The following is a 13329-nucleotide window of genomic DNA, read 5'->3' as shown; positions in this document are numbered from 1 at the left end:
ACCAGCAGGAACACCCGTGCCCATTCAGTCTTCCTTGCCCTCATGGATATGTTCTTTGGTGTCTAATGAGTCACAGTGATTGAACTTCCTACAAAGGAAATAGCCTTTCAAAAAAAGCCCTGAAGCAAAGAGGTGAGAGTGTCTGCAAAGTAACTACCCACCGGTTCAGCTTTCTGCAAAGGAAATGGGCTGATCTTGTCTTGATGTTAAAAGGGTTTCATCTGTCCTTGAGCCTATGATTCCCGGGTTAATCCCAGGGTTAAACATTCAGTGCACAGGTACCAGAAATGACACTTTGTGGCTAGTGGCTATAAAATTGTGGTCAGGTGTTGTCCACATGACCAAAGCAGATGATAACTGAGGCAGTGCCTGTCATCTGCAGAAGTACCTGCCCAGAGCATGCAATTGAGCAGCTCCAGAAATGCTGTTGGGTGCAGTTTTGGCTTTTTTCACTGGACAAGTCGATTTAAATCCTGACATGCTTTCTAACATCTACTTTGGGTTCCATTCTAAATAAAACAAGTAATTTCTGTGTATGTAAGTGTAGTTTTGGTATCAATTCAAGGATTAACCTAAAAGAAAAAAACTTTTATTTTGGGATGCACAAAATGAATACATGACATGTATTAACTTAATGTATGAAAATACATTAATTGATTTTGCTCAGTCTAAAGCAGAATGTTTGCTCTGTATTCTTTTACCTGAGTATGAATGTATCAGGAAATGATGAAGGGATACAATTACAGGGACAGATGACAGCATGTACAATAATGAGTATTTAGGGGGCATAGGATCTATCTATGATAATTTATTACTTTCCCCTCCTCTCAATCCAGTCAGCTTTTAAAATCATTTGTGTTTTGATTACTCCAGCTATGCTCTGTAATAAAGATATATGAAGTCACTCTCTGAGATGCCCATAACTATTGCAGAGCCACAGGATGCCCTGTGAGATATTTCCTATTTTAAATGTGGAAACAAATGATTGTAATGATGCTGATTTTTTACAGGATAAATATTGCCAAGCACTGCTGTCCCTTAGATGAAGTTGCCATGCATTTGGCCGCACATAAGGGTGTTCCTTCACTGACTGATGCTCCCTCTGAACAGAGGGGTTTTTAACAGTGCGAGAATGGAGAAGGTGGGGCTTGGTGAAAAGATAATGGCAGGGAGGAAGTGACTTCCCAAAGAAGATGAGTGAGGGACCAAAGACAAGGAGAGAGGTGCAGCTCCAAACAGGCAGGTGTTCTAGCAGAGCATTCTCTTACTCATTTTCTGCTACAAATGTCTCAAACCCCCTCCTCTATTTCTAATCACTGTAATTAATAGTGAGCTTCATTGCCCTCTCTCTTTAAAATAATGTCAAACTGGATCTGTGCTTTCACAACAAAACATGTTAGGGCAGTGTTTCAGAGCTCAGCTTGTAATTACAAACTGAAGGAGACTCCCAGAGATTCAAACAGTTACCAGCACTAAGTAGGATCCCAGGTTTCTGCCTGGTGTGATTGCTGTTTTGGAGGGAGCCTTCTTTGACCTTCTTTCTCTGAGGAAGGTATCCACTGAAAGTTTTGGAAAGGTGAGTCCTCTGTCTCCAGTGGGCAGAAGATGGGTAAGAAAAGGGAAAGGGAATGCCAGACAGTGACAGAGATACAGGATGGAGACAGCTGACAACAGGTAAGAGGAGCAAAGAGCTTTAAGGGTTAGAGATGGGAGTGAATGAAGGAGCCATCATCAGGCAGAGTCCTTTGGGAATGTACCAATATATTCACTTGTTGTGCAGAATGACTGAGTAAAGTGTGTGTGTACATGTTATATCTCTGTGTGTTTGTGTGCATAAAATAATTAACAAAGCATGAGAACTTTGGCTCCTGGAGAAGTTGCTGCTGGCAAAAGTGGAGCTTTCTCAGTCTGTGGAAAATCCTGGGGTGAGGGAAGGAAGCGTTGGTGTCTTCTATCTGCTGAGGTCAGTCCATTGTATGTCACCTAAGGATGTTCCTGTAGTAAATATCTCACAGATAAAGTAACTTCCACTATTTAAAAAAATATCTTCTCCAGGATAGCCACATGCAAGAAACACTGGGAAGATACACGGAATGTTTGTAACTCCTGTGCTCCTGGGAAGGGCCCTCGCATCCATCCTGTCAAGACTGAGCTCCAAGGTTCTTTCTCCACACTGATACTACAAATTCTGTTGTTCAGTGAGTGGAATATGTGTCAAGAGAATTAAACCAGGACAGTCTCCTGAGTGTGGAATTTCAGAGAAGGCACTCACTGACACTTCCAAAGCAAGCAAAGCAGCAACATCCTGAAATTGTTGCTTTTTTTTTTTTCTCGGATATTTTCATTGCTTGACTGAAACTTTCTGCAGATATCTGCGCTGAAGTGCTTTGTTTGACTTGGAGCAAACACTGTTGCTAGGCTGCTCCAAAAGTTTGAGATGGCTGTGACTTCTCCAAAATCTATAGCAGGGGATTTGACACAAAGAGAAGAATCCATTCTCCATGAGGGAAACTGCTGCCATTTCCTCTCTGCAAACATCCTTACAGTAGGTGAGTGGAAGGGGCCATCTTTTTGTCTCATAGTTTGGTATTGAAAATGCATTATTTTCTTTTCCAAATTTACTTTTATTGTATTGATATTTCATATGGGACTACTAGTTTTCCTTAATTTTGAGGGAACTGTGCTTGTACATCCCTCAGTCCCTTTTTATTGTGTAGTGGGTACTGTGACTAGAGTTTGGGTAAAGTGTACTAAAAAAGTCCCCAAAGCAGCTATTGCCCTGTACACTGAGGATAACTTCAAATTGATCTCTGTTCTGTCCTTACTTGTACAGTCTGTGGGGTTTCAGTCATGTGAAGGAAACTTCATGTGTAGAATTTGTAAAACTTGTAAAAAATGTAAATTAGTATCCTGGGATGAGACTGACAAGAGATTGCAACTTTTTTCCTTGATTCTTTCCAGTGCTTCTGGAAAATCTTTCTTGAAGTTGATGAGACTGGGATTTATAGTGCCTCAGGTTGTGGCTCTGTGCCATGGAGTTGTCTGAACTGAGCTGGGAGATGCAGAGCTCAAAGAATAACTCTTGTTGGCTGTTGCTCTTTTTTCAGTGTTGACAGCTCGCGCAGGAGAAAATGAGCTCTTCTCTTAGGAAGCTCTGGAGATTACAGATGTGATTGTGCACATCAAGTGTAGACTGGAGATTGGGTAGGAGGGAGGGAATTGTGTAACTGATGTCTGTGGCAGATGAATTTTTGCTATGGGAGACATCTGAGGGAGGAGGGGCTGGGTTTTTTTGTATTTAAAATAAATTTTAAAAAAGAAAAGATTATTTAACTTATTATTTAAATCAAAACTTCATTTATTCAACACAGAACTCATTTGCTTGAAATGCATTTAATTTATTGCCTACAATCGTGAAGTAGACAGCACTAAAAGTTCTGGCTGGGTTTTCACAGGACCTAATTTTGTAATTTTGGTTAAATACCCAGCAATTGTGAGATAATTCTGTTGGCTTACAGTTTGTACTGATAAGTATATTTTTTATTAGCTGGATATATTTATATTGTAGGTGTATTAAAAATAGCTTGTCGATGAAATAATTAATCCATTATTGATTTTCTTTATCCTAGTTTTTATCTTTCTTACACATTTACTGATACTTTTCCAAGTAGAGCCATCAAGCCATTACCATTCTCTAAGTGTGCTTCTTTCCTTATATTGGTTTGGAAGGAGTTTGGAAGAGTGAAGTACGGAAATTCAGATGTGGACTGGGTCTACTGCATCATTTGTGCGTTCTGGCACTACAGAATTGAGGTGATCTATTCCAGTTATTGCTATATCACACAAACTGACTGTTAGGGAACCCGTTTTTTATTTGTAGGGTGATAGCTCCTGGATGTACATTACATATTCCCGTAGGTGAAGCTCTGTCAGTGTGCAAACCTAGGACAAAGTGCAAAGAAAAGGCAGAAGTAGCTGGAGGGAGAGAAAGTCTGCATTGTGCCTGGGCAGCACTTCCAGCATTCCAATGCAAGTGGGTCTGGACCTAAACAAAAGCTGGTCTGGGCTCAGGAATCCCTTTGCAGGCTGTTCAGAACACCCACTTGAGCCTGGCCTTGACTCCCTCATTAACTCTTTCCATGGCTCTGTTGAAACACAGCTCTGATCTGGTTTTGCCTCTGCACTGTGATAGACTGAGCCACCTGCACAGACATGACAGAGACACTGCTGAGTTGCTGCCTGGAGCAGCCTGTGCCCTCAGAAATAACATTTCAGCTTTGTCAGGCCCAGGCTGCCAAATGCAGTGCTTCTCTTTTTGTATTTGGGTGAGTTTATCTGCCAGAACACTTAGGAAAGGAGAGTTGAACCACTGGTTGCAATAACTCCATGAAGTTAATTAAGTGTCCCTCAACTGATCATTTGGCCCCACAATATCACAGTTACCTGCAATCTCCTTCTGTGCTTATTCATCTTCAGTGGCTTGGCATTCTTGGCACTCTTGTGCAGCTTTCTGATGTTTCATCAGCTGAGACGCTTTTCAAAACCTGTTGCTTTTTTTTGCAGTAAAATCTCCACTTTTCTGTGTAGGCTGTACATGGATGAGGAAGCAGATTGCTATGTAAAAAGGAAATCTGAGTGGAATGCAATTTGGTTATATATAATGTCATTAGTCCTTATTAGAGAATCATTGGGAGAGTCCAAAATCAAGAAGGGATATGGCAAATTCAGTAATCCTCTATTTTTCAATTATGCTCTGGCATGTCTAGACTCACTTTTCTCATGTAATCTGATGAAAGAGTGTTGTGCACAGACATGCAAAATCCTGTTTGCTGAGATATGTGGTACATGAGATTAACGTGGAGAAGCACTTAAGCTGGCCTTCAGCTGGGGCTCCAACATCTGCCTGGCTGTGAGCAGCTGCTGTCATGACAAGACTTGGGCTGGGGCATCTCCAGAGGTCCCTTCCAACCCAAACCACTCCATGGCACAAGCTGAGCTGAAGAACAGACACACAGGTGATATTTTGTGAATTGGCACCAGCTGTCTGACAGGAACTCCAGTTAAAGTTAGATTTCTGTGAAACTGCCCATCAGCTAAAAATAAAATGTGACCTGATGCTGCAGTTCTGCTTGTTCTGCATGTACAAGGGAGTGAAGGAAGGTTGGGACCTGGTTTAGGTTTTGTTGGTGTAATTTGAATCCAGTTTGAACAGACACAGTGTTATCCCTTTAATGACTGAACTCAAACATGTCATTCTCTTCAATTTGGTATGACACAGACAGTGGTGTTACAAAACCGTGACACCGAATTCTGAACGTTTTGCACAGTCTCAACTGAGAGTTATGTTTTCAACACCTTTTTTCCTTCCTGAATGGAGGACAAGGCCGTAGTGTAATGAGCACTGAGAGCTGTTGTTTGTCCTCCCTTTTGCTGCAGAGGGAGAAATGCACAAGTGAGGTTTGCAGAATGCACAATTGTTTCCTTTGTGGGCAATGCCAGCTTATACACATTTATGTTAATGAGTCCACAGACTGTTGTAATGAAGATATGAATCTAAGGACACAATACTGGACTGCTCAGCAGGTCTAGATTCTAGTTCTGATTCTGCTACTGCCTTCTTGTTTTGCTCTTTCTGTAATTTCATTTCATCGTTACGTTATCTGTTATTCTGATTATAAATGGGAACTGCTGCTCCTGTACAACAGACACTTCTCACTCATGTTTAGTCATTTTTATGTGTTCTGAAATACAAATACTAATACTGTCCAACCTCTGCAATTCAGAACTGAAATAACTCTGGTAAGATCTAGAGAGTGACGATAGTGGGTGCTGATATCAGCTGCTTGGGAACTGTTCTGCAACATGCAATCTGTAGATCACAGAGGAGTCTGAACCCTGCAGGTTTTTAATCTTGGGTGGTGGTGACCTGGAGCAGATCTGAGGACTAATGGAACAGTGAAATTGAATCAATTTTCAGTTTGTGAAAAAGGCTGGTTTCGGATGTCCAGGCTCGTGTAGAATTCTTTAATACTGTTCAAATCTTAGAAGGAAAATTGTTTGGAAGCTTTGAGCATTTTTATATCACATTAAGAGATGACAAAATGATAAGAAATTGTCCCTTTCTGTGAAGCAGAGTGCATTATAAAGGACGAGGAATTGTCTTGAGGTCTCTGCAGGCAGAGGTAACCTTGGCTGGGGCTGAGCACCCAGGGGCAGCTCTCAGCTCTGTCCATCCATTCACACTCCATAAATACATCTCCTGCACCTGATGGAGGGCAGGGATCTGGGAATCACATATGGCACAGGGTACCTGGAGGATGTATGACTCCTTGCTGCCAGCAAAGGGCTGAGCTTAGGAGTCCAAAATGAACCCACTGGAGCCCAGGACCTTGAACTTCATTATGAATGTGCTTAAGTATCTTATCTTTCAGCTAATGTGACTCAGATTCCTTTTTCCTCTCTTTGAGGAATGTATATTTGTTTCCTCAATGATTTTAGTTTGAATCGAGTGAACTTTTCAAGCTTTCCCATTTAGCCCAAAAATGATTCAACAGGTAATAAAAATGTCTAAGGCTTTCTAGATTAACTTCTTAGGGTTTTTTGTTTGTTTGTTTGCTTGTTTTGGTTGGGATTTTTGCTTGCCTGTTTTTTTTGGTAAAGTGCATTGTAATGTAGCTTTTGGAGGCTCTGTGCCAAGATGCCTAAAGGTGTTTAGTCTCTTAACTCCTATTCAGGCTCAGACATTCCTGCTGCAATCTCTTGGAAGGCAGGAGCCTAAATACCAGTGAATTGACACCTGCTATGGAGCAGGGAGGTATTTGCTTTGTCTCCAGCTCTCACAGCCTCTGCCCTTGGTAGTGATTTTGTTTTAGCATCAGGAAATACTAATAACCAACCTGTCTTTGTCTCAGTGGATTTTGTTAGGATTCATGTTTAGAAGGTTGTAAATCTGACACGAAAAGCAGCGGGCACCACAAAGGTGCTTATGACAGAGCTCTGCTTTGTTGGTCCTTCTCTGTTGTCCATAGGAATATTGCAGTGTGGCCTCACCTTTCTTTGCTCTGTGCTAGTGAATCATGAAGCTGTAATAAAAAGGGGAGCGTTACCTGGATGCTCAATTTATGTGGCAGCTCTGCTTCTCCTGTAAAAGTTAACTGAGGAAAATGAGATAAAAGGTGATGACTGAACTCTGTTGCAGAATCAGTGTTTTTTTTCTGGATTAGAAACTGAATCACCTGAAAGTTACCATCTGTTTCTTCTTCTTTTATTTCCTCTGCCCCTCAAGTGTTCCTTCCCTATCTCACGTATCTGTTGCTGCCTGGAAAGATTTTGGACGCGTATGGTGAGGAGTGGGAGAAATCCAGCAGAATAAGCAGCACCGTGCGCACCCCGCTCCCGGTTCAGGACACCGCTCGTACAATGAATGGGCTGTATCGCGGTTGCCATCTGCTGGGTGAACGTGTGCTCGTGGTCACACAGCCTCCATCCTGCCACAGCCCAGGGCTGAGAAGTTTCAGCTGCCTCAGAACCAGCTCAGTGCCGCTGTTCCTGGAGCTTTTGTACCTGGCATCCCTTGAGGGTTGTTAACCAGGGTAACTACTGCTTGTAACCACTGCTTCTTGCAAGGCAGAATAAAAGTTCTCGAGAGATGTGCCTGGTAGCAGGGAAGTTACCCTGGTTTGATCCTAATAACAGTGAAATAGGTAAAAATCATGCTCAGTCAGATGGTACAGTGTGTTTAGAGGTAGTAAACCAACTTCTGGATTGACTGAACCAGTGCTGGAACAATTAAAAATAAGGTCTTTATAATGCTGCGAGAGGAAAAATATGTTCCTTTCATTCATTCATATGAGTGCTCAGCCTGAGTGTTGTCAGAGATGGGAGGGGAGGAAATCCAATATTCCTTAACAAAGTGCAACGATATTGGCATTATCTGTGGGAAGTTCTGGAGATGCTGCCATTAGCTGTGAGCAAGCCTGTCAATCAAAGCCACTCAGGAGGATGTGCTCTGTAAACAAGAGATGAGCCTCTCCCTCTTACACATCCTCACAAGCAAATTATTTGTATCTGCTGATAGTTCTGGTAAACTTAATCCCCTGAAAGCAACCTAATGCAGGTACAGCCAAGTGACTACTAGCCTGTGTGCCTTAGAGCATGACTGGCCTTGGTTTGCATTTGGAGTTTGGCAAATCATTATTTTTAAATCCTAGCACAATCCCTGACTGTGATACTGTGAACCTCCCTGGCTTTTGGTATTACCCCCCCAAAAAACATTTCAATGCCCTTCATCTCCAAGCAGTGTTCTATTTATCTTCACATCAGTATCTAATCTGTCAGTTTGATCTGAGGTTAAATGCTTCATCAGGGAGAGGAATGCTTTGTTGCTTGAGAGAACAAATGACTCCAGTTGTCTTCTGAAACAAACCATAGTGGTTTTCTACAGTTATCAAACTATGAGGAACCACTTGATGCGTGGTTGCTGCCATCTCCCAGGCAAATCCAGGATCCTTCAGCTTCACTGCTGGCTCTGTAGAGAAGAAATGAGAATATTCTTGAGCTCATGATCTCAGAAGTACAAACAATGAGTTAAACCTGTGTAGCCACCGTGAAGAGAAGCTGTTCTATTATGGCACTTTTATGCTGAAAATGTTCTGCACAAAATAGAAGAACTGTGAATAGTTTAGAGGAGAGTGATTGAGATTATTTTTGACAAGATCAGAACCACTGATATTTCCCTGAAGTAATAATCTTTTTCCCTGCTGAAATGCTGAAGTTTCAGGCAATTGGCTCAGTGAAGAAGACAAAAGATTTTAAACCTGTTTAGAGACTATTCTAATCCCCTTAACTGGTGTCTCTCTTACTGAATTGAAATGGGGGATGTTGATTCCCAGTAGGCCAGCAGGAGTTGTGATTGGATCTAGGGAAGAAAAAGCCTGAGGTTTGTGTCACAGTGAATGAACTGTGTGTTGACATATGCAGGTACTTAGAATGTGTGGGACTCAGTGAAAGTCAGAGGAAAATCATTCCAAGAAAGTGTTCTCCAGTACCAGGCAAATCTTTGGAACAGTGACAGATGCAGGAGCTGTGTTGCTGTCAAGATAATGCTCAAAAATCAAAAAATGAAGCTTAATGAAAGTTCAAAATGCTCATTTGCTAGAATTAAATATGAAAATAGAAATATGTTAGAAGCATTCAGATCCATGATTACAGAACAGGTTTTGTCCTCATTTACCAGCAGAAGAAGGAATAGATGGACTACAAAGTGCTGTTTGAAGTAGGGGGGAAAAAAGGTTTGTGCTTAATCCTGCATGCTGTTCTCTGGAGGAAGATGGTTAGCGAGGAAAATCTAGTTGATTTGATTCGTTTTTCTCATAGACCTCTAAGTAAAAATTTGCATCAGAGAGGTTTTACTGTGGGCAGAGATTAAAAAGTTAAAACTCTCTCAAGAGATGCAAATATCTACAGGGTTTTATACATACATACATACATAAATTCATATATTCATATATTTTTATGTGTATCATAGTTCTGTCAGGAAAACACTAAACTTGGGGAAACCCTTGCAGAGCTGGTTGAGTGTGGAACTGGCTATGGGGTGGTGTTACCAAACTGTGTTTCTTTTTTAGAGCAGGTGGTTGAGAAAGTGAAGCAAGATCATTTGTTCTTACCTGACTGAGAATTCACTGCAGAGGAATGAACAGGGTTCTGTTCTGTTACTTTGAAAGTGTTTGGGGATGAAAGTGGTATACACAGGTGCATCCATATTTCACTCTTCTAGCAGCAGTGAATTTGGTTTTGTTGCAAATAATTCTGTTCAGTTTTGGATGTTCAGGTTTAGAGGTGCTAAATGCTCTACCTGAAGAAGCAGCAAGCATTATTTGGTGGAGAATAAATCCCCTATTAGAGACCTCTGTAAGTTTTAGAAGTTATAGGGACTGGGGAACAAAGAACACCTAAAAAAGTTCAGAGAATTTGTGCCCCTTAGTCCCTCTGGCATAATTGAAGAGAGACAGCTCATGTGGTTGTAGGAAATCATGGCTGTGGTGGTGTCTGACTGTCGTTCCCAGTTCAGCAGTGGGAGAGAAAAGCAGAGGAAATCTTAAAAGAAGGAGCATGAGCATTAAACAGTGCCAGATAGAATCCCCTGTTGACTCAGAGGAGCAGACATTTAAGTGTCCACTGACATGAGATACACCAGGAAGGAACTGTCAGTCAGTGAAGAGTTAATTGTTTCAGCAAAAAGTAGTTTAGATAAAATCCTACCTCTCCTCTCTCCCCCGCTTCCTCGGTGTTGTGTAGAGGAAAGGAGCTTGTGCATCACAAAACGGGCAGTGATTCCTCAGTGCCTGAGCTAATAAACGGGATGAAATTCAAACTGCCTTCTCACACGGACACAGAGAGAGACTTACAGAAGAGGGAGCAAGACAGAGGGAAAATGCAGAGTATTTTTACTTCCTAACATAGGCATTGAGAAAAACACTCTTATCTCTACAAGATGATGGATTTAGGAAGCCCATCGCAGATACACAGTAGGTGGATTTATTCTTTTTACTGCATCCACTGGAATTTTTGCTAGAAGATAAATTGTTCTTGTGTTTATGGTCTCAGTTGTTGTTCAGAAGTACTTTCATAGCATCACATTACTCTTCCTTTTCCTCACTTGCTCAGAGATATTCAGCCATTTGACCCTGTTTGTTAGAGGATAATATTTTTTAGATCTTATCAGCTCACTATAATTTCAAAAGATCTTTTATCTTTAAGAAGGCATGTTTTATCAATTACAGCCATATAGATAGATAAATACATATCTAGATAAATACAAAGGCTGCTAAGTAATTGAAAATCCATTCCACTTACAGCAAATGAAACGTGTGTTGCTCCAGAGAAATGGCAATACTAAGGACAGAGCAATTCCCAATTCTCTGAATGAATTGTTTACTCCAGAGCAGTTTCAGTAGCTGTAGACATTGCATTTCAGTGTGCCTTGCAAAGTTTACTGATGGAGGAATGGAAGGTTGGCTTTTGAACAACAGAAACCCCACCACCATACACTGTTCTAAACTCTGCCCATCATTTCTTAATGTCTTTACTCACTGCTGTATGTACAGAATGATTTCTGCTGCTGCACAGTGCTGATGTTCCTGTGTTCTTTCAGTGATTATACAGGAGTTGTGCTGGTTAGGATTGGTGGTGCAGTCATCTCCTATTTACCTGTGGTACATAGTTCATTAAAGCCATTCCCGTGTGCAGTTCTCAGATGGTTCTGCAGTGTTGTGTGTTGCTGGGGCTCTGTACACGCATTTGTCAGCTGCATGTCTCATGGCAAAGTGTGCTTGTGCAGAGGGGGCTGTTCCTCGGGTCTGCGTCTGCTGGAGGATCTCTAACGATGGTTGTAACACTTCAGGTGCCCTGGGTGATGAGCCATTTGGAGGAGATAATTAATCATGTAAATGACTGAAAAGTAAATTACAGCCAGCACTCAGAATGCATCTCACTGTTAGAAGCACCTGCAGGCATTCAGGTGCTGCACAAGCCAGGTCCACGGTTCTATTCTGCATTTTCCATCACTCTGTGGGCTTTATATAACATTCCCCACTCATCTCACATGCATTTGCACAGTCCTACTGAGATGATTAATCCTCAGCTGGAAGAGCTTTTTTAATAGTACAAGTACCAGATATTAGATTCAAGCTTCTTACAGACTGTGTAGGGATAAAGACTGGATTCTCTGCACAGCGTATCGTGGTTGTGACGTCCTGTAAATGTGGCTGCGATATCAGAGAGACTTTGCCAATAACTATCACCAGAAAGTCTCTGAGTTCTTCACTGTCTGGTTTCAGAGCCTGATTTGCTTTCCTGCCTGAGTCCAGGTGACTGGACAGGTTGTACTCTGAGCAGTTTGCCGTTTGCTTCTCAGTCAAAGTTGTGAACTGACTGCAAGTACCACGCAAGACTTTCCGATTTCCTACCTTGGTCAGAATAAAGTTTAAAGCAATAATAAAAGTTAAGAATGCGAAGGAGTTGTGAAGATTCCCTGCTTCGTTTTTGTTGTGAAAGGTGCAGCATAAGCAGGTAACTTAGGGACAAGAGACAATGCAGTGACAGATGGTGCCATTCATTTTTATAGCAGAGAAATTGCTGTTCTATCCGTCTCGAGCACCTGAACGGGTGATGCTTATCTCAGTGGATGAGATGCACTTACTTGTGAGAAGTGAGGAGGCTCGGTCGAGTCCCTGGAAGACACTACCTGGATCGGCACAGCTTTTTGGGTCTAAGACTTGCAGCTCACACAGTGCGCTGCGCGCTGAATTCTTGCGCCCTTCTACCCGGTGGGACATTCGCGGGTCTGTTCGCATTCCTGCGAGGACCGAACAGCCGCCGGTTGTGCCGTTCTCAGTTTCCCCGCCCGCCCCGGGAAGCGGCTGCGCTGCTCGGGGCTGGTCCCAGCCCCGGACGGGACGGGAGAGCTTTCGGTGCGCTCGGAGCGCCCGCAGCGCATCCCGCCGGCAGCGAGGGATCACCGCGGCCGGGGGGAGGCCACTGTCCCCCCCTGAGCGCCGCTTCCCGCTCGGGCTCCTCCGCGCAGCAGTGGAGACGTTTCCAGCTGGAGATCCAGCGGCGCTTGGTCCCAAGTTACAGTTCTGGAGCATGTGATGCGCGAGCTTATTATAAACTTAGAAACTTCTTCGGCAGCTCTTCACTTCTTTTTTCTTATTTGCAGGCTTTGTGTTTTCAAATAGCATCAGTTCCCCTGACTGAGAACTCTGTTAGTGAGAATTGAAAATGTACTTCTGGTAAGAATTATCAATTCGCTTGTGACCTTTGCTCCCAGTTCAGACTGACACAAGATAGCGAAGACCTCTGATACCCATGTGCTTCTGGCAAGTTTTTCATTTGGTATTTTGTTCTTTCCCTGTGTTTCTGGGCCAGCTTTCATGCCATGCCCCTGCTGTTCAGCCATTCATGTTCATAAGAGGCTAGTTCTAACCCTCTTAAAAAATAAAACCCAGCTGAGGTCAAGCCTGGCAGTACAGCTTTGATGCTTGCTGCTGTAGCAGAGAATTCAAAGTTTAGTCCCCCACAGTTCTCTCCCCTCAGAGCAGTCTCTCCATTTATTCATACATTATTAACTGGTGATTTGAGTAACAGATGCATATGGTGGGGCATCCATAATTTATTACAAGGATGAACAAACTGTGGCCTGTGGACAGTGAGGACAGGCTGAATTCCCTCTGCTGGTGGGGGCAGGGGTTTTCCTTGAAGAAAGACAGGAGGGTTTCATGCACTGGGGCCTTTGGGCACCTGGGAGTAAGATCAGCTTTGAGTGAA

Source organism: Cinclus cinclus, chromosome 23 (genome assembly GCF_963662255.1).
Source record: "Cinclus cinclus chromosome 23, bCinCin1.1, whole genome shotgun sequence".
In the NCBI taxonomy this organism is placed as follows: domain Eukaryota; kingdom Metazoa; phylum Chordata; class Aves; order Passeriformes; family Cinclidae; genus Cinclus; species Cinclus cinclus.
This window is presented reverse-complemented; position numbering follows the sequence as displayed.